Source organism: Camelus bactrianus, chromosome 1 (assembly GCF_048773025.1).
Source record: "Camelus bactrianus isolate YW-2024 breed Bactrian camel chromosome 1, ASM4877302v1, whole genome shotgun sequence".
NCBI lineage: Eukaryota > Metazoa > Chordata > Mammalia > Artiodactyla > Camelidae > Camelus > Camelus bactrianus.
Window position 1 is genome coordinate 101,709,453 of NC_133539.1, and position 18,834 is coordinate 101,728,286.

At 36.2% G+C, this 18,834-nt stretch overlaps 1 long non-coding RNA gene across 1 annotated transcript in view; it reads right to left on the bottom strand.

Moving 5' to 3' along the window:
• Window positions 1–1,822: 1,822 nt before the first annotated feature.
• The window catches only part of LOC123616080 (uncharacterized), a 233,646-nt gene continuing 216,634 nt past the window's right edge, over window positions 1,823–18,834 (bottom strand). The window contains exon 10 of the long non-coding RNA XR_006723936.2: window positions 1,823–2,001. This is a non-coding gene — a long non-coding RNA (uncharacterized LOC123616080). The remainder of the gene's footprint in view (window positions 2,002–18,834) is intronic.

Genomic DNA, 18,834 nt, shown 5'->3' on the forward strand with positions numbered 1-18,834 from the left:
TTAAAATGATATAAAAATTATCAATTTCAGAAGCAAGAAAAATTGTATTACTATTGAAATTGACAAAATTTCCAGTTGGAAATTTTGAAATATTGACTGAAAAATTGGGAGAGTGGCAATAGTAATAATGTTAGCTTTGGATTCCCCAAGTTACAAAAACCAAAAAATACATATATGGTTAAGGAGCTAAGGAGCAGAAAGCGTAAGGAAAAAAAAAAAAAAGATCATTAAAAATAGAGATATTAGTTCCAGTATATTTGGATCCAAATTACTGTCCAGTGAAAACACCAGGACGTCAAGGCTCTTAGGTGCCCTCTTCCCTCCTGAAAGAGCTCGGGTTCACCCACGTACTCTTCTACAGGGCTGCTACTCTCAGACCCATTAACTTGGTCATCTGTGCTGTCTGCACCTCTCTTCTTGTTGCTTCTCTCTTGCTCCTGCCCACCTGGAGAAAGCCTGAATTTTTCAGACCATATAAAATTCTCTGATAAAGAGCATAAATCCCATTCCTCAGGGCACGGGTATAAAGGATCTTTGAATGATGCCATGGAGATTACACTCTTCTTCACCAAGCACAAGCCAGCCCTCAGGTAGAACCCTGGCACTCTAACCCCCCTTCCCCAAGATGAGCTTCCTGACTTCCTGGGACAGACTGACCCTCCATACCTTTTCCCCTAACCTCTGCTTGTATTTGCTAATCCCAGAATGTTAGAGCCCACTAACTATAAATATAGTTTTTTCCTGTTACTGCTGTTTAATAATAAAGAAAGATTCCGCTTTTGGCAATCACGGACACTTTTCTCCCCTGACACCAAATGTCAGAATTAAAAAACTGCCTCCAAGTGATTGAGGATGGTTTTCTTGATCCTGTGGTAACAATGTCTAATAGGGAGAGACTATATATTGTATTTTTACTCTTGTTTTCAAAAAAAGAAAGCGAATAAAAATAATGACATCAAAATTTTTTCTTCTCTTAGAAGTAAGATGTATTGGCTTCAACTCTGATATCATGGGATTACTGAAGTGAATGAACAGAATAGGTTTATCACACTTCTCTCAAAACCTAAACCTTGCCCATTTCTTAAATACACCCAAACCAACCAATACTCACAAACACACACACATCTCCCAAGATTTATATAGTTGTGTGCTCTTTTGATCATCTCACATTGATTTGAGACTGCCTATCTGACAATGTTATGGTTATTTAAAGCAGCATGGCCACATTAGTGGTCTAGTTATTTAAGCAATAGCTGCAAAGGTAGTGATTGAGATCATGAGGTAATTAAACACAATAATCATGCAATCAACTTCATCAGAATTTAAAAGCAATACAAATATGATAGCAACCTCTTCCAGTTGTTCAGCATGGCTCTCAGCACTAACATGAATGTTTATACACTTTAGTGACTTTGTTAGCAAAATAGTCAATAAAGAACACAAAAACTTTAACATAGTTATAGTTCCTAGAAATGTTTCAAAAATTAATTATAAGAAGCAAAACCTGACAAAAAGCACACACAGAAACTTTAACTTCAAATGATACCCTAAACTCATTTACTATAAGCATAAAAATCAAATGCTTCCTTGTGTTAAACTCTTCACCTGAGCATCTTCAATTTACTTCTTCCCATTAATGTGATTGCAAATCATTTTCAGTTTGTGAAAATCCTCTAAAAATATAACTCTTTAAATTCATGACTATGAAAATACATGAAGCCAATTTAATAAATGGCTCTGAAACTATTAAACTGCTACTGCAGCCCAAAGTATATATTCATAGTTAATGATCACTATGTATATAAACGTGGGTATTGCTTACCATTCCGATTGCAACCTCCAGTTAATAGACACACTGAGGAGAGCACTGCACTGTAGAAGCTGCAGATAATTATCTGACTCTTCATCTCTGTTGCACTGATGCTGAAGAATTAAGGAATCGTTCTTAGGGCCTCTGCATGAAAAGCCCTTATTCAGGGAAGAGGGCACTGCAATTGGATGCTAGAGGTAATAGCCAAAAAGCCAGAGGTAATAAGTGGCAGAGACCAAATTAGAATTCAGCTGCCCAGTTCTCATCTCTTTCTCCCCAGTATATTTCAGATATGTCTCATCCCAGGTCAGCAGGGTATTCGTGTGCAGAAAAATAAATGGGAAAGCCAAAGGGCAATAGTACAGGCCAGGAGTCCCCTGGGCTTCAGGACTTGGCTCATCTTCTCCTAACTCACCTTTGTCATACACTGACACTATTAAAAGGCTGTAAACACACTCGACAGTTAATTTTAAAATCTCATTATTGAAAGCAGTTTATACTTTAGGAATGACAATCAACTGTCTAGTAACTAGATAGAAATGGGGGGGGTGATACATATACCAATTCAGATATCTTCTTTAAGCTACCTCTCATTCATTTTTGACACTTCAAAATCTCCACATAACTCTCTTTCAAAGCAATATGGTCCCTCTGAGGCTGACTTATTTGGCAATTTAAAGATCTTAGCCAATTTTAGGACTGGAACATAAGCCCTTGACATAGTTGTTATGATACAGTAGTCCTGCTGAGTAATTTAAATTAAAAGTACTTGTCATAACTCTAGCTCAAATTAGGAGAGCTGTCCTAATTAAACCACTATCTGTGTTCTGGTTTCCAAAATCCTGAGAGCCAAGTATATTTGCCTCTAATGCTAGTTTTCTATGACAGTGCAGAAGCCTCACATGAGATCTTGTTATTATTTCAAAGAGAATTTTAATTTATTTTTTAAGTAACTGTGAGAGCACAAAAAATCAAACTCTTAAAAATTTGCCTTTATCTCCTAAAATTGCAAGTCAACATTCTTGTTGCTATCTGTTTCCATCCAGGTTTACAGTTGATAAGGCAGTCAGTCTTTCTGGCTCTAGGTGATGTATAAACATTTCACTATAAAAATGTTCTGGTTTAATCAAAATGAATCAAAAAGAGGGTTTAACAAAGAATTTTCAGTCCTTCATCAAAAGTGGCACTGCCAAGGCTGAAAGAAAGCACTAATCATCTAATTTTCTGTTCTCAGGTCTCAGGCTCTCCTCCCTGGAGTCTGCATGTTGATGTCAGTTTGAGTACTCCTGTAATCAGATGCCTGTGAGGGGGGTGTGATGCAACCAAGCAAGTGATAAAATGCCAGCCATGATTTGATTCAAATGGAGAACCTGGAAGAAGGAAAGTCTCTGTAATTATTTTTGTTGTTGTTGTTCATGTAAGAAGACAAAAAAAATGTATAATGAAATTTTAAAAAGATAAACTGATGTGTGTATCAGATAGATAAATGAGAAAGGTTTGTTTATGTTGGAATGCAGGTATATTTGATACTGGTAGTTATTTTTATTATTTTCAATTTCATAAAGTTTCAGATAGCAAAGTCTGTCATTTAAAATCAGATTATATATGTGATTTTTTAAGTTTTTTTTTAAGTATTGAAGTGCAGTCACAATGTGTCAATTTCTGATGTATAGCACAATGTCCTAGTAATGAATATATATACATATATTCATTTTCATTAAAGGTTATTAAAAAATATTGAATATAGTTCCCTGTGCTATACAGAAGAATTTTTTAAATCTATTTTTATATACGGTGGCTAACATTTATAAATCTTAAACTCCCAAATTAATCCCTTCCTACCCCATTTCTCCCAATAACAATAAAATTGTCCATTATGTCTGCAAATCTCTTTCTGTTTTGTAGGTGAGTTCACTAGTGTCCTCTTTTTTATTTCTTCTTTTTTTTTTTTTTTTTGGATTCCACATATGAGTGATGATATATGATATTTTTCTTTTTTGGCTTGCTTCACTTAGAATGGTGATCTCTAAGTCCATCCATGTTGCTGCAAATGGCATAATTTTATTCTTTTTTATGGCTGAGTAGTATTCTATTGTATAAATATACCACAACTTCTTCATCCAGTCATCTATCATTGGACATTTAGGTTGCTTCCGTATCTTGGTTATTGTATATAGTGCTGCTATGAACATTGGGGTAAATGTATTTTTTCAAATTAAATTTCCCTCTGGATATGTGCCCAGGAGTGGGATTGCTGGATCATATGTTAAGTCTATTTTTAGTTTTTTGAGGAATTTACATACTTTCTTCCATAATGGCTGCACCAAACTACATTCCCACCAGCAGTGTAGGAAAGTTCCCTTTTCTCCACACCCTCTCCAGCATTTATCATTTGTACACTTTTGAATGGTGGCCATTCTGACTAGTGTGAGGTGATATCTCATTGTAGTTTTGATTTGCATTTCTCTAATAATTAGCAATATTGAGCATTTTTTCATGCGCCTATTGGCCATTAGCAAATCTTCATTGGAGAATTGCTTGTTTGGGTCTTCTGCTCTTTTCTGGATTGGTTTGTTGTTGTTGTTGTTGTTGTTGTTGTTGTTGTTATTAAGTTGTATGAGCTGTTTATATATTCTAGAAACTAAAACTTTGTCAGTCACATCATTTACAAATATTTTCTCCCATTCTGTAGGTTGTCGTTTTGTTTTGCTTATGGTTTCCTTTGCTGTGCAAAAGCTTATGTTAAATTAGATCCCATTTGTTAATTTTTGCTTTTATTTCTACTGCCTAGGAGCACATAGCTAAGATTTAGGTCAGAAGATGTTTTCCCTGTTTTCTTCTAGGTTTATGATGTCTTTTCTTATATTTAAGTCTTTAAGCCATTTTGAGTTTATTTTTGTTGTGATTTCTGATCGTATTGCTTTGTTCAAAGGTAGTAACCAGGCAGGCAGTGTCCAGGCACCGAGCAACAGTCTATTCTTACCAAGTAATGACAAATTTAACAAATCTGGTTGGAAAAACCTTTCAGAGTATCCTAACTACACAAGCCTGGCCATCTACCGGAGGTAGTAAGATGCACTGGTGACAGCCTAAATAAGATGTATGTCTATAATTTCCTCATCCTGAAGAAAAACAGTCAAGCCTATTGTCAGAAATAAGCCACGTGTTGGAGTAATTATAAAAGAGTTAAATCTGGGGAAAACGTTATTGAGAAGGAACTAGAAAATTTTGCAAGCACTTCAGAGGAATGTAGATATCAATATCAAAAGACATTCCATACAAAATAAAAAGATACTGCTCTCCAAATGGTCCTGAAGTACTTTATTATTTCCCGTAAAAACATGTTTCTTTCACAGCTTATGCTGAATAGCCTGGCATATGCTAAATTCCTTTTATAAATTTGTCAACATTTAGTTCATATACAGGCAAACAGATCTGATTTCTAGATTTTACCCCATAGAATAATTTCAGAATGTGCTTGATTTACTATGTCCAACCCAAAGTGAAAATATTGTTGAGAAGTTTCCATGTGATTTTTTTTTCCAATAGAAGATTTTCTTTACTGGAAGAAAACTTGAGCTGATTTTTAATGACTAGATTAAATTTTCTCCCTCTACACTCAATTTAGAATGAAATCCAATACCGATTTCTTACTTTTTATTCCCTCCCTGCCTCCCTTGCTTTCTTCCTTTTTCCCCCTTCCTTCTGCTATAAATGTTTATTGAATACTGCTATGTCTCAGGAATCCTTCTAGAGGCTAGAGAGTCAAAAGTGAACAAAACATAAGAAAATCCCTACCTTGATGGAGCATAAATCCTTATAGAATAAACAAACATAAAACAAGATAAATGAATAATGTAAATAAAATAAGGAAAAATTGGGAGGGAAAGAGAAGATAAATAAGAAGTATTAGATGAGAGTTGTAATTTTAAACTGAATGGCCAAGGACGTTCTCACTGACTCGGTAATATCTGTGTAAGAACCTGTAACTTGGGAGCAAGCGAGATACATGTGAGAAAAGACTGTATAGGCACAGGCAAGAGCAAATGGAAGATCCCCAGAGCATGGACATGCCAGGTGGTGTATAAACTAGAACAGAATAAAAGGAAGGTGTGGGAGATAAGGTCAGAGAAAAATAGGAGGAATACCAGATCATGTTGACCTTCTAGGTCATCACAGAGACCATGGCTTTCCTTCTGAGTGAGAAGGGAACTGTTGGGGGATTGTGATCAGAGAAGTGACATGATTAGTTCATGTACAGGCAAGTAGACATGATGTCTGAACTTTACTCCCATGCAATAATTTCAGAACGTACTGTACAATCTAACAGGGTCACCCTGGCTTGTTAAGGATAAAATGAAGGGGGAAAGGGCAAAAGTAAGGAGACCAGTGGGAAGTCTACTGCAATAGTCCAGGCAGGAAACAAGATTTGGATGAGGGAGGTGGCAATTAAGAAAGTGTTTGAATTCTGTGTATAATCTGAAGGTAGAAATAACAGAATTTGATGCTGTTGGGTATGGGATGTAAAGAAGAAAAAAGGCTAAAAGAACTCTAAAGTTTTGGGATACATTAAACGAAAAAATAAAGTTGTAATTAACTGTAATAGGAAAGACCTCAGGAGGAGCATTTATGAGGGTGAAATGTCAGTAGGACAATTTTATATTTGTTAATTTTGTTGTCCACCATGAAATAAAGAAGTTAAACAATACAGTTCAAGGCAGAGGATGAGGCTTGGGGCCATGTGGTTTGATCATCCACAAGTTATGTAGAGTATTTATAACATCAAACCCTTCAGTGGAATCGGAAAGCTACTTCAAAATTTCATTCAGAGTAAACTATTGTTCGCACACAGAGGTAAAACACTTTTACTTGTTCTGATATAGAAAGAAAGACTATCTGCATAAACCCGGGAAGCCGAATGATTGAAATAAAATTTCCAAAATGTGCCATTTAGGCCTAATTTTCAAAACATTGTCACTGCAAAGTCTCAAATAGAGGTAAAATTTAATTACATATCATTAGTTTACAATAGAGAACAAATTTAGTCTATTTTTGTTCACCTTTCTTCAGAACAGGACTAAGCCACCTTTTCAATCATGTTTATTGAGAGGACAGTCATCATCCCTTTGGTTAACTTTTACCAGGCCAAAATTCCTGGCTCTAGCCTCATCATAAATCTCAAGAGCACTAAGCCACAGGAAATAAAGGAGTAACAATACCAGTCTGGAACTACTTTTCCTCTTGTTATACAAAAAGAGCTTCTGATCCAGCAATTTAAAAAATTATATTGCTGTCAGGGCATAGCTTCTAGATACTGTGATATTGATATCTTCTTTGGTCTAAATTGTGCAAATGTTCATAGAAGAGTTAAAAACAAAAAAGAGAAAAACACCCTGCGCTATGACTTCTGGATCAAGATGGCAGACTGGGCATTTTCTGAAAGTAATTTTGAGTCTGAAATTCTATATCTAGCCAAACTATCACTCACATGAATAATAATTTAAAGGTAAATAATTTAATGACTGGTAAGATCTCAAAGAGGTCTTGGCTCCCACATATTTTCTTCACAAAGCAGAAGAGAAATCCAAAGATAAGAAAGAAAATAGAGACCTAAGCTAGTGGTACAATTCAAAGAGAGTCCAGGAAATTATCTGAGCAGTGAGCGGTATGATTAGAACCAACTGACCCAAACTGTACAGAAATCCAGAGGGCTTCCTGAAGGAAGTTTTCAAAAAGAAAGTCAAGTTCATTCAACAAATAATTTAATTTAAAGATTAAAAGCTCTTATGAATAAAATGAAGAAGATGCATGTAACCATCATGATGAACAAGCATGATATGTGATTTGTGATCAACAGCACATTTACTTCTTTCTATCATCTCTTTAACTTTATTCAGCAAGAGCAATCTGCCCATGTCCCTAGATGAAAACTCCAAAGGGGCCCATAACTTTTTTTGCTTCTCTAAGTAAGGTATTCGTAATGCATACAAAGCCACATCATTTTGGTTTATTGATTAAAGTCCTATGATAATAACTATTTGAATTTGTCTGTGCATTAAACGTTCTCCCCTTAGCCTGTTGTGATTTAATTTAAGGTAGAAGCCATTGAGAAGCAAGGGAAGAGGTGATTTCCCAAGCTTCCTTAACAATTACTGTATTGACACTACCAGAGTCTAAGCAGGAAAGGCGGGCTAAAGAACAGGGGTTTCTAATACTGTACTGATGTAAGCTAGCTTCTTACTCTGCACCAAGAGAAGGTGAGCTGATTTTTTTTTTCTTTAAGCCACTTCTGAGGTCTTCCAAGAGATTCCTGCTGAATTCCTCTCTCGGGGCTCCATGGTTCCAGATGAATGTCTTTCCATTCCTAGAGGTCACTATCCCCTGAGCTTCTTGCTGTACTCCTGCCCTGGTTTTCTGCTGAGTTATGCTCACCTCACCAGGCAGCTCTATTGAGCAAGACTCAAGAAAACCCTACATCAGTTCTTTTCCCTCGTTTTCCATTTTGTCTGCATCGGGTTTATAGGAAACACTGCATCCCTTGTTCCAACAAAGTTTTCAAATGCATGAGAGATGCATTAGAAATGCATTTCAAACATTAGAGAACCCACCTTTCACCTACTAAAAATAGAAACTTTAACCTGCATATATTAACCACCACCAGGCCCCACTGCTTAGCACACACCTAGACCAGAGGAGATACACAACAAACTTCCTTCACACAACAAACTGACTACAGGATACATAATCTTATAAAATTAAATGTTATTGAATTTCTACAAAAAAGATTTGGCTACTGATCTATCATTAAGATAATTTGGGTTGTTTTCTAATAGTCAATTTTTTTATACTAATAAACACTCACATTGTTAGTTTTGTCAACTGGCCATCTGTTTGTGACATAGTTCAGGCATCTGAAGTATTATCTGAGGCAATGTGTCAACGTGGAGCTCATTTTGTCTATTTCGAGCTAAAATCCATAAACTTGAACTAATTTGAATCAAACTTTCCCACTAACTGGTCAAAGAAACTGGATAAAGGATTTATGTATTTATTTATTTTTATTCATCTATTTTGTTAAATATATTAACTAATATTTGTCTCCCATAATTAGTCCTATATTACATCAGTTATCTACCACTGATCTAAAACTTAAAGAACTGGAGAATTGCGGTTCTAAAAGGTATTTAGACAACTTTGATATCAAAAGAAATACTGGTATAGAGGTCAAATAGTAGTTAGCAGAACTGGAAAAACTTAGCTATCTCAACTTTAGCCCAGTTTCCTTATTACAGTGTCCTGATTAATATGTAAAACATATACATACTAATGTTTACTTGGGAAATTGCTCAGAAGATAAAATAGAATTTTGCAACATTAATTAGATGGAGCCTAGAAGACTTCAGCAATAATTAAAGAAGCCCAGTTCTAGAAGCCAAAAAAAGACCAATAACCCAAAGGTCAAGAGCAAACAAATGATGGCTCATGGTTGAGATGGAGATAAAGAGAATGGTTGCGGATTATGAAAAAGAAATAGCTTTAAATGAAAATCAACCAAGAAAAACAGAGAGGATTGCAGGGCAGGGAAACGTTACAAGCTCTATCTCCAGAAATTTTAATAAATGAAATAAAGTAAAAAACTGAAGAAAGAAGATACTAGACTGCTCTAGCTGCATTTCATGTATAATTAAAATATGTAAATACTATATAAATGGGGTTTTTCTAAACATTTGTAATTTTTCTAATATTTTATTATTTTCAAAAATTCCCTATTGCTCTATAATAAATAGGTCACATGTACACGTTTCAATACCAGAAAAGGAAGCCTATGGTAGGATTTTATTCCACAGTTAACCTTGGAAAGAAGAACATTAACAACAGGGGGTGGGCTATCAAAATCACAGGAAACAGGATTGAACTACAGAAAATTTAGGCTGAAAGCCAAAGATCCACATTCTAGCCCCAAGATGCTGGTAAGTACCCGTGCGACTTAATTTAATTATAGTAACTCTGTTCCTCAATTTATTCATGAATAGACCAGGGGGCTGGCAGAGATGCCTAAGGGCCCCTATGATTTTATCTTTCAATGATTTTGCTAATTGTAACTAGAGTAATATATGCCACATTAGCCAGTGTTAAAACTTATTAACAAAATACTCATTTCAACCTTTCTTAATAGGACAGTTTCAAGTATAGATTTAATGTATTTAAAGCTTTTCCCCAATATATTTTCTACATTTGAGAAATGTGCTATGTTTGACATGTCCATGTTGAAAATAGCTTATAGTGACTTGGTAAGTTCAAGGGAACTTCCCCCTTTTCATTTCCAATTCTCCTTTGTCCTCACCATTCTCTGCTTATCTTCCTCACCTTGACAAAGAATTTAACTTCTGTCTCATGCAGTTGATCTATTTGCTCCCTCCTCCAAGATTTCCTTAATATTCCTTAATAATAATTTCCTTAATAATTTCCTTAATAAAATATATTTTATTTTCAAAGTTCTGCTATTAGTTTTACAGTTTTTTAAATGTCTAAATAAGTTTAAAAAATGTTGAAAAAGCCTATGAAGTGTAACTTTCAGGAATTTATTTTCCAACTTGCAAATGACACTGGATAGGATCTATTTCATTGGGCAGTTCTAAAGGCTAAATGTGTATGCATGGAAAAGAACATAGCCCAGTGAATAACACTCAACAATAGATGTGGTTTTTCCTATTCTTTAAGAAGTCAGACAGAAATCCAGTTCTAAAATATGAGATCAGTACCGTATCACTGAATTCCCAGAAATTTAGAAAAAGATAGCTCACAGTGTCAGTGTTCTTCCTGAAAGATGACCCCCAGACCTATGAAGATACAATTCTCATAACTTTTCATATTATATTATTCCCTTCTCCATGATAAGTTTTCATTTGACCTTACTCTCTCATATAAAGAAGAATTAGAAGTAAGGATAAACATCTTGCCTGTTTCTGGGCTAATTACTTCATTATCTGGGCTTTCTTCATTATCCAGCTGATCTTTAATAACAAAGCAAGACAAATCTTGAGGCTGTTTAGCTTAAGCTAATTACCAAGCACTCCTTCATCTGGTTCTTGCTCAGAGGAGGCCAGTAACTGGGACACAGAGCATTAGCTTTTCTTTGGCAGCCACTGCCAGCCACACCAGCTACTAACTGACAAGCCCAAATCTGGTGGGGGAAGGATTTTACCTGACTAGTTAAGCTGAGCCTCAGGACTTCTTAAAAGCAAGCTCCTGCTGTGATTTCTTACAGTAAGCCCAGGATTTAACCAAAATGCCAGAGATTGTCACTCACAGGGACTGTAAAAAGATTCAGTGTGCTGGGAATTTTCCACTTCTTAGCCTGTGCAAGTGACAGTGTTCCAAGTTGCCCACAGTTGCCTACAGTTACTCAGGTTGATAATTAACATTTCAGCTATGGTTAATTAAAAAAAAAATAACCAGAAAATGAAAAACTTATTAGCATGACACCAATGGACCAACCTGCTCATGAAGAAAGAAAATTTGGTTGAATCTTTTTGCATGAAGTAATGAAAACATTCCCGGCCTCCAAAATTACACTAGAAACAACACATGCAGATGAAAATAGACGAATCCACAATGATAATTTGCATTTTACACACTTTCACACAAATGTCCCAGAGGCCTCCAAAAACATAAGTTAAATTTCATGGATCTCCTCCAAGGACACATTTATGATTGTTTATGAAAACAGAGTAGGAAATTGAGACATAAGTCTGGAGTGAGCAAAAAACTAGTTAGGTCCACTGAGCACATGAAAGAAAAAACTCAGTTTCAAGCCCTAAGCACTAAACCACATAAATATCTCACCCACTGGTAAAGATAAGAAGGAAAAAAATATATTAAATTCATTTGCAGATTCTTTTTATAAGCTGCAAACCTACATTTCAAAGTCATGCTAAAGGTGCATTATTTATAAAATAAAATCAAGCAGGAAAAAACCTCTTCTAATAGTGTGATCATCTTTTTTATCTATTTCTCTTTCACTTTCTTTCAACAGATACCAAATTGAGCCATCATCATACATAAGGCACTAAGCTGTGCTGATACAAAGTATAAAATGCAGTACAGTCTTTTGAAGACTTTGTCATCCTTTGTAAAGAACGGCACTCAGGTCTGGAAGGTAAAAACACCTCCATATCAGACTACGGTGAAGTGTGAAATCTATGAAAGGATTGGTATTAACATTATTCAAAAGAGAGAGAAAGTCCTGTGGCAGATGGCATTTCAGGGAGGGCTCTTCGAAGGTAAAGATAACTGAACAGACCCTTGTATAATATGAGATAAAGAAAGGGGTAAAGAGTCCAGGGAGTGGTCCTGTTAAGGGGTAAAACCAGGCTCGGGTAGAAATGAAAAATGCATGCTCACAAAACAATAAAAAGACCAGCAAGGAAGATCGGTAAAATGGGCTGAGCAGTTTGAAGTCTGATTAAGCCAGAAACGTGAATTTTACATTACAAAATATACTTTCCCAATTACTTATTTCTCAAAGAGATAGAAAGCAAATTCTTGCTTTTACCATTTTTTCAAATAAATAGCCTAAAGGGTCAAACTCTTCCCTTGAATGTTTCTTTGTGCAGAACACGGTATTTCAAATCGATTGTTTCACCACCTGTTTATGGGTTTTTGTAATGCAGCCATTTCATTTCTCACATTATTCCTCATTCAAGAAAGCCAGGAGAACCCATTAAATCCTAGGTGTCCTTAGGAATTAAATCCAAGAATATGAATTTACCTGTCCACAATGTTCTGCAAGTTCTAGCCCCAAATAGGCTGCGAGCCCAGAAGCAGCCCTTGAAAGTGGCTAAGAACTAAGATTCCAGAGTCACTCACACTGGAGGTGAGTCCACACTGTCAATCATTACCTGTACAACCTCTGGCAAATCACTTAACCTTTTTAAGGCTCAATCTCACTGTCTGTAAAATGGGGTAGATAGTCCTTCATTCTTAAAGTTGTTTGCTCATTGATGTATTCTTTTTCAACAAATACTTATCAAACATCTACTGTTTGTAAGGGACTCTCCTAGGTGCTGGGGACACCCTAGTGAATAAGACAGACAAGGATGCTTGGAAGGTTTAAATAGGATAATATCTAGCCATCATTTGGCAGAATACCTAGAAAACAATGATTAATCAATAAATGTTAATTATTAAAACTATTACGAACAGTTTGACACATAGCTTATGAATTTGAGCAAGTCTCTTTACTGCCCTGAGATTCAGATTTCTTATTTTTAAATCAAGAAAATTAGAACGTGGGACTTCTAAAACTCTTCCTAGCTTCCTCATGCTGTGAGTGTATAGCTGATAAGCTCTCTTGAGTCTTCTGGGAGACACCAGAAAAGGAAAAGAGGGTAAAAAAAGGAAAAACAAACAATCCCTGACTCATAGAAGTAGAAAATTATAAGTCAATGCTATAGTTTTTTGTACATATTTCCTTTTATATACAAAGGTGCATGCTACTATTAAATCAGAATAAATCAATCCACAAAGATTGAGAACCATAGTGTAAGCAATACAGTCACATTTAGCAGGCTTTTCTTCATTATTACTGTTTCATTTTTATTTAAAAAATTGGGTAGATGAAGAATAACTTCTTGGAAGTCTCTACATGACAGATAGCCAGATTGGGGGACAGTTGGCCCAATTACAGGTTCTAGATTAACAGCCAGTTCCTATCCAATCAGCGTTCATATATGGCACACTGTACCAAGTGAATGGTAATGTTGCCAGTTTGGTGGTCTTGTATGGAGACGTTTGAAATGTCAAGGACAACAGGACTTAAGTGAAGAGTATTCTTTTATTCTGCAAATGAAAGTTTAATAAAACATTCAGAAAATCTGTTTCAAGTCACCCCCTTAATTGATTTGTCACTTGGTGAAAATGTGTTGTTATTCATTCAGCATTAGACCTCGAATCAGTAGCATAGACATTAATTTATGATCCGAAAAATGAAGATTCAAGAGGACTACATGCATGATCACCTTGCTTTTAGAATGTGAAGTAAGTACAATAATAAAAATAGTAATAATAGAAGCTACCATTGCCTGAGGAATGTTAAGCCAGGAAGTTAACTTATAGAATTTTACTTAATCCCCACAGTAACCCATTGAGCTAGATATTATTCAGTTTGTGTTTCAGATGAAGAAGTGACTCAGAGAGTTTCAGTGTTTTTCCCAAGGTCACACAGCAAGTAAACAGCAGATGGAGCCTGAAAATTGTCACTTCTCTTTGTTTGTGACAGATGCCAGAAGACTATGCTGGAAACTCTTTAGGTATAAAAGTGATTCAAAGAATATAAATGAGTCATCCCTGGACTTCTTAGCACAGAGACCTTCATTTTCTGCATTTACATTTCAAAAGACTACATGATAAAGAAATCATTTGCTATTGCTAGATAAGTGCTTCTTCAAGCAAGAAATTCAGAGCCCATTAAAAAAAGGAAAAGAAAGAAAATGCACTAGCTCTCATTTCCTCCCTACGTTAGACAAGCCTCAAAAGACACTTAAATTTCTGGCATTAAAATCAGACTGCCCGGTATTATGGCAATCTCCAAGAGTTTGCATTTTAAATGGCACAGTTGCTTCTTTGACATGAATCAAGATATTCCATAAGTTTATAAGAAATGAAAGGCCTTGTTTTACTTGTGTCCATATTGTTCATAATTTTCTGGTATATTCTGGAATGTGCATATTTCTTTTTTTCTATTCCCCCACTAGAAATTACTTCTCTTGGAGCAGAGAGTTTTGTCTTCTTCAGCAACCTCAGTGCCCAGAAGAGGTCTTGGCATAGTAGGCATTCAGTGTCTATTTGTTCATTAATGAATGAATGAATAAATAAGCATGACTGAAAGTGGGCTGAAGAAAAAGGTGATCCAATTTATTTTTAGGGTCTTGAAACTGTCACACAACTCTTGAGCCAAATTCCTCTGAACCAGTCATCTCACCTGCTAATCTGAAAAGTCTGTATTTTCATAATATCTAGGATGAATATAATATTATTTAAAGTATTTCATTCTTTATGAAATCAGAGAAGCTAGAAGTCTAAAAGATTTATTATTATCTAGACTACATCAAGGAAAAAAAAAAAAGAACTCCTCCAGTTCTAGTTTTTCCTACTTCAAAGCATTACCTTTATAGGTTTATACATAATACATGCAAAACAAGTTTTCAAAAACAAGTGGAAACAGCTAAGCACCCAAATAGCTTAATCAATCCCTGGGAAGATTTCTTATTTTTCAACTCATCCTGTTGTTTTTTTTTTTTTTTTAAGTCATATGACCACACCTGCGGGCAAGGAGTAGGCTGGAACATGTAGCCTTTGTCTGGGAACATTTCTGGTGAAAATTCCACTGTAAGGAAGGGGTATAAATTTTTGGTTCTTGTTTTTGATGGGTGACAAGCCCTCTGCCACAGTGAGACTGGGGAGGGTATGCTGCTGGGTTACAGGTGACTATGTACAACAGCCTTGTCCCTTGTCCTCTTTGAGTCTCTGTCCTTGGAATGACCCACTTTGGGCTCTCTTCTGTCTTGCGGTCAGCCCTGCAGGACAGACTCTTCCCCTGCACAGGGGCCTACAGTTGTCCAGCTGCCCTATCTGTGACTGGGTGAATGAGTTCAAATCAAATAGGGCAGGTGGAATAAGAAGCCCATTTTGGCCTCAAATTCAAGTTCATTCTTCCACCAGCTTTACCAACAATACACTTAATATTTTTCTAAGTTTTTATTTGACAGGTAGGTAGATAAACAGACATATATAGTGCATATTGGCTCAAAACTAGTAGCAGAGAAGGGGCAAGAGCCCCACAAAGCCCCATAATTATGTTAAGGAACACTCACATTTATCTTAAGTTAATTTTTCCTAAAATGATGGAATGATAGTGGTTCTTTGAGCTGGCTGAAATTTCTTAACAGAATTAACTAGCAAAAAAAATTATGAATATTTTAGAAAACAAAACTATTAAATCCTTAAAGTTCTAAATAATCGGAGTTTTTGAAATTTAAATAGGCTTCTGAAGTTTGTAAACTTAAAGGCTCAAATGGAAAATAAATGTTTAATGGTCAAATATTTGGATTCCTTTGAATTCAATGCCAGCCGTTGTTCCGTCTCCTTGGTGGATTTCCAAACAGGCCTCACCCGACTCTCCAAACTTCAAGGACTTACCTCTACAGAGTCCATCAGCCCCTACCTATGTGTGGATCACACACTTAACTTATTTTGCTGTCATGCTTCAGTATCAAAGTCAGTACTGGGTGGTCTTTCAAAGTGCTTTGGGTGGGAGTTTAAGGAGAAAAAGGCAAAACTCTCTAAGGAAGCACTTGTGTGGCCTGGCATCAAAGACAGAGGATGATTGCAAAGAGAACCAAGCAACCAATATTTCCTGGTGATCCATTCAAATGCAGCCACAGCGTTTGCACAATAAGCCTTAGCCTCAGTGGTGCAGAGAGTCCCCTCGGCTCCTGGGCGGGCTGGCGCACCAACCCTCTTTAATTGGCTGAGGAGGAACCGGCTTGCTCCAACCCAAATATGAATGAGGTATTATGTGTGAATAAGAAAAAACATTTTAAGGCATGTGTGGCCTCTTCTGTCTCCTGGCTGTTGTACAATCAATGTTTCGTTCATAGACACAGAATCACAAGTAAAATCTTATTAGTGGTTTTTAACTTCTCTGTCAGTATGGAGCCATTTGTAACAGAATCGTTTAGCAGCTATTTTCTTCTATTTTTCTTTCCTGCATTAACAATGCTTAAAACTAATTGAATAAAAGTCTAAATAAAATCCCATTCTATTTGCCTTCTGACAGGAGAACCTTCAAATATATTATAAAAGCAATGTCTGTATATTTAAGATTGGATAGAATATACTAACACCAAATTGTGGGTTAATCAAAAAAATTTAGTTAGAAAGATGTGCTGGTATTTGGTGTTATTTCAACAGTATGACACTGTGAAAAAAAGATTAAAAAAGGAGGGAGATAGTGTATTACTTATATATTCCAATCTAACTACCATTTTATTGTAATTTCTAGATTTCTAATGAAAAATCAGGAAAACTCAAAAATTGTCCTGTTAATTGATTTCTATCAATCTTCATATCCAACAAATTTAGCAGAAAAACTAAAACTGAACAAAAACTTAGTGCATTGTGGAGTTCCCCAGATCACCTACTTTTAAAGAGTGGTAAAATTTTATAACCATCACTTTAGGGGGTCTCTTTTCTGCTTTGTAAATCCCTATGTGATACAATCATGTGAGGAGTCAAGTCACATTTATTTCTTGATCCCTAGAAATGATGATTAAAGTCTTTTGCTGAGAAAAAATAAATAAATGTACTCTGGACCACACAGTCTTAAGTTTAAAGACCCTCCCTCTATTGTGGTCAGTCCCTTCTGGTCAAGGCTTACAGAGGGACACTGTTAGAGCCACCACACCCTGTTCTTCTGGTCCCTTAGAGAGCAAAAGCTTGTTAAACTTTGTAGTACCTCTTTCTTTGAAAGTCTTCTCAATGACAGACATGGGGAGGAAAGGTGACTTCAGACTTGGGATCTCCCACCCCTTCCTACCAAATTAGAGGCTAGACCAGTTGTCCTCCCATCAAAAACTTATAAAACCTCAAAAAACTAAAAATGGACTTACCATATGATCTAGCAGTCCCACTCCTGGGCATATATCTGGAGGGAACTCTAATTCAAAAAGATACATGCACCTCAGTGTTCATAGCAGCACTATTTACAATAGCCAAGACATGGAAACAATCTAAATGTCCATCAACAGATGACCTGATAAAGAAGTTGTGGTATGTTTATACAATGGAATACTACTCGGCCATAAAAAATAATAAAATAATGCCATTTGCAGCTATATGGATGGACCTGGATATCATCATTCTAAGAGAAGTAAGCCTGAAAAAGAAAGAAAAATTCCATATGATATCACTCTTATGTGAAATCTAAAAAAAAAAAAAAAAAAAAAAAAGACACTATGAACTCATCTACAAAAGAAACAGACTCGCAGACATAGTAAACAATCTTATGGTTACCAGGCAAAGAGGGTGGGAAGGGATAAATTTTGGAGTTTCAGATTTACAAATGTTAACCACTATATATAAAAATAGATTAAAAAAACCAACTTTCTTCTGTATAGCACAGGGAACTATATTCAATGTCTTGTAATAACCTTTAGTGAAAAAGAGTGAAAACGAATATATGTACGTATATGCATGACTGGGACATTGTGCTGTACACATTGACACATTATAACTGACTATACTTCAATTAAAAAAAATATATATATATTTATATATATATATAATATATATATATTATATATATATATATTAAAGCTCAGAAAAGAGCAACTGTCTCTGGTTTAAAAGTTCCATAGCATATAAACTAGCAGAGTCCCAGAAATTGCCAGTGTTCAGGGGCAGGCAGAGGGAGATGCTATAGCTGAGAGACGTGCTCAGGAGCTGGGGAAGGGGAGAGGTCAGCCTGCATCCCAACCACATTGCTTGGTAAGAGCAATTAAATGTCCATCAATCAAGTGAAAATGGTTGAATTTAAATCATCTTGCCGGTAACTCGTCCAAGAGGACTGACCACTGGGCCAAAAGACCTCATCAGCAAGTCCCTATAGAGACAGTCAACTCATGAAGAAGGAAGGGAGCTGGAAAAGGCATGAGTCAGACCCCTGTATCCTCCTCCAGAGGTCATCCAAGGAGGGTCTTCATGGGTCCTTGGAAGGAACTGCAAGGTGCCCCAGTAAGAGCTGGCATTTGGATGTTGGTTGCACAGAACCAAAGAGCTGTCAGGCACTGTTAGATTGAGAATAGGTAACAAGCAAAGTGGAGGAGGGCAGCCAGCTCACCAGGAGTAATTACAGAGGGAGCAGTATCTGTTTTCCCCTCGCTGCTTCCCACACTGCCTCCAGAGGAAAAGGGAAGAAGGTTGGGGTTGTGAGGGAGCAGAACATGCCTGCCATCTCATCCCAA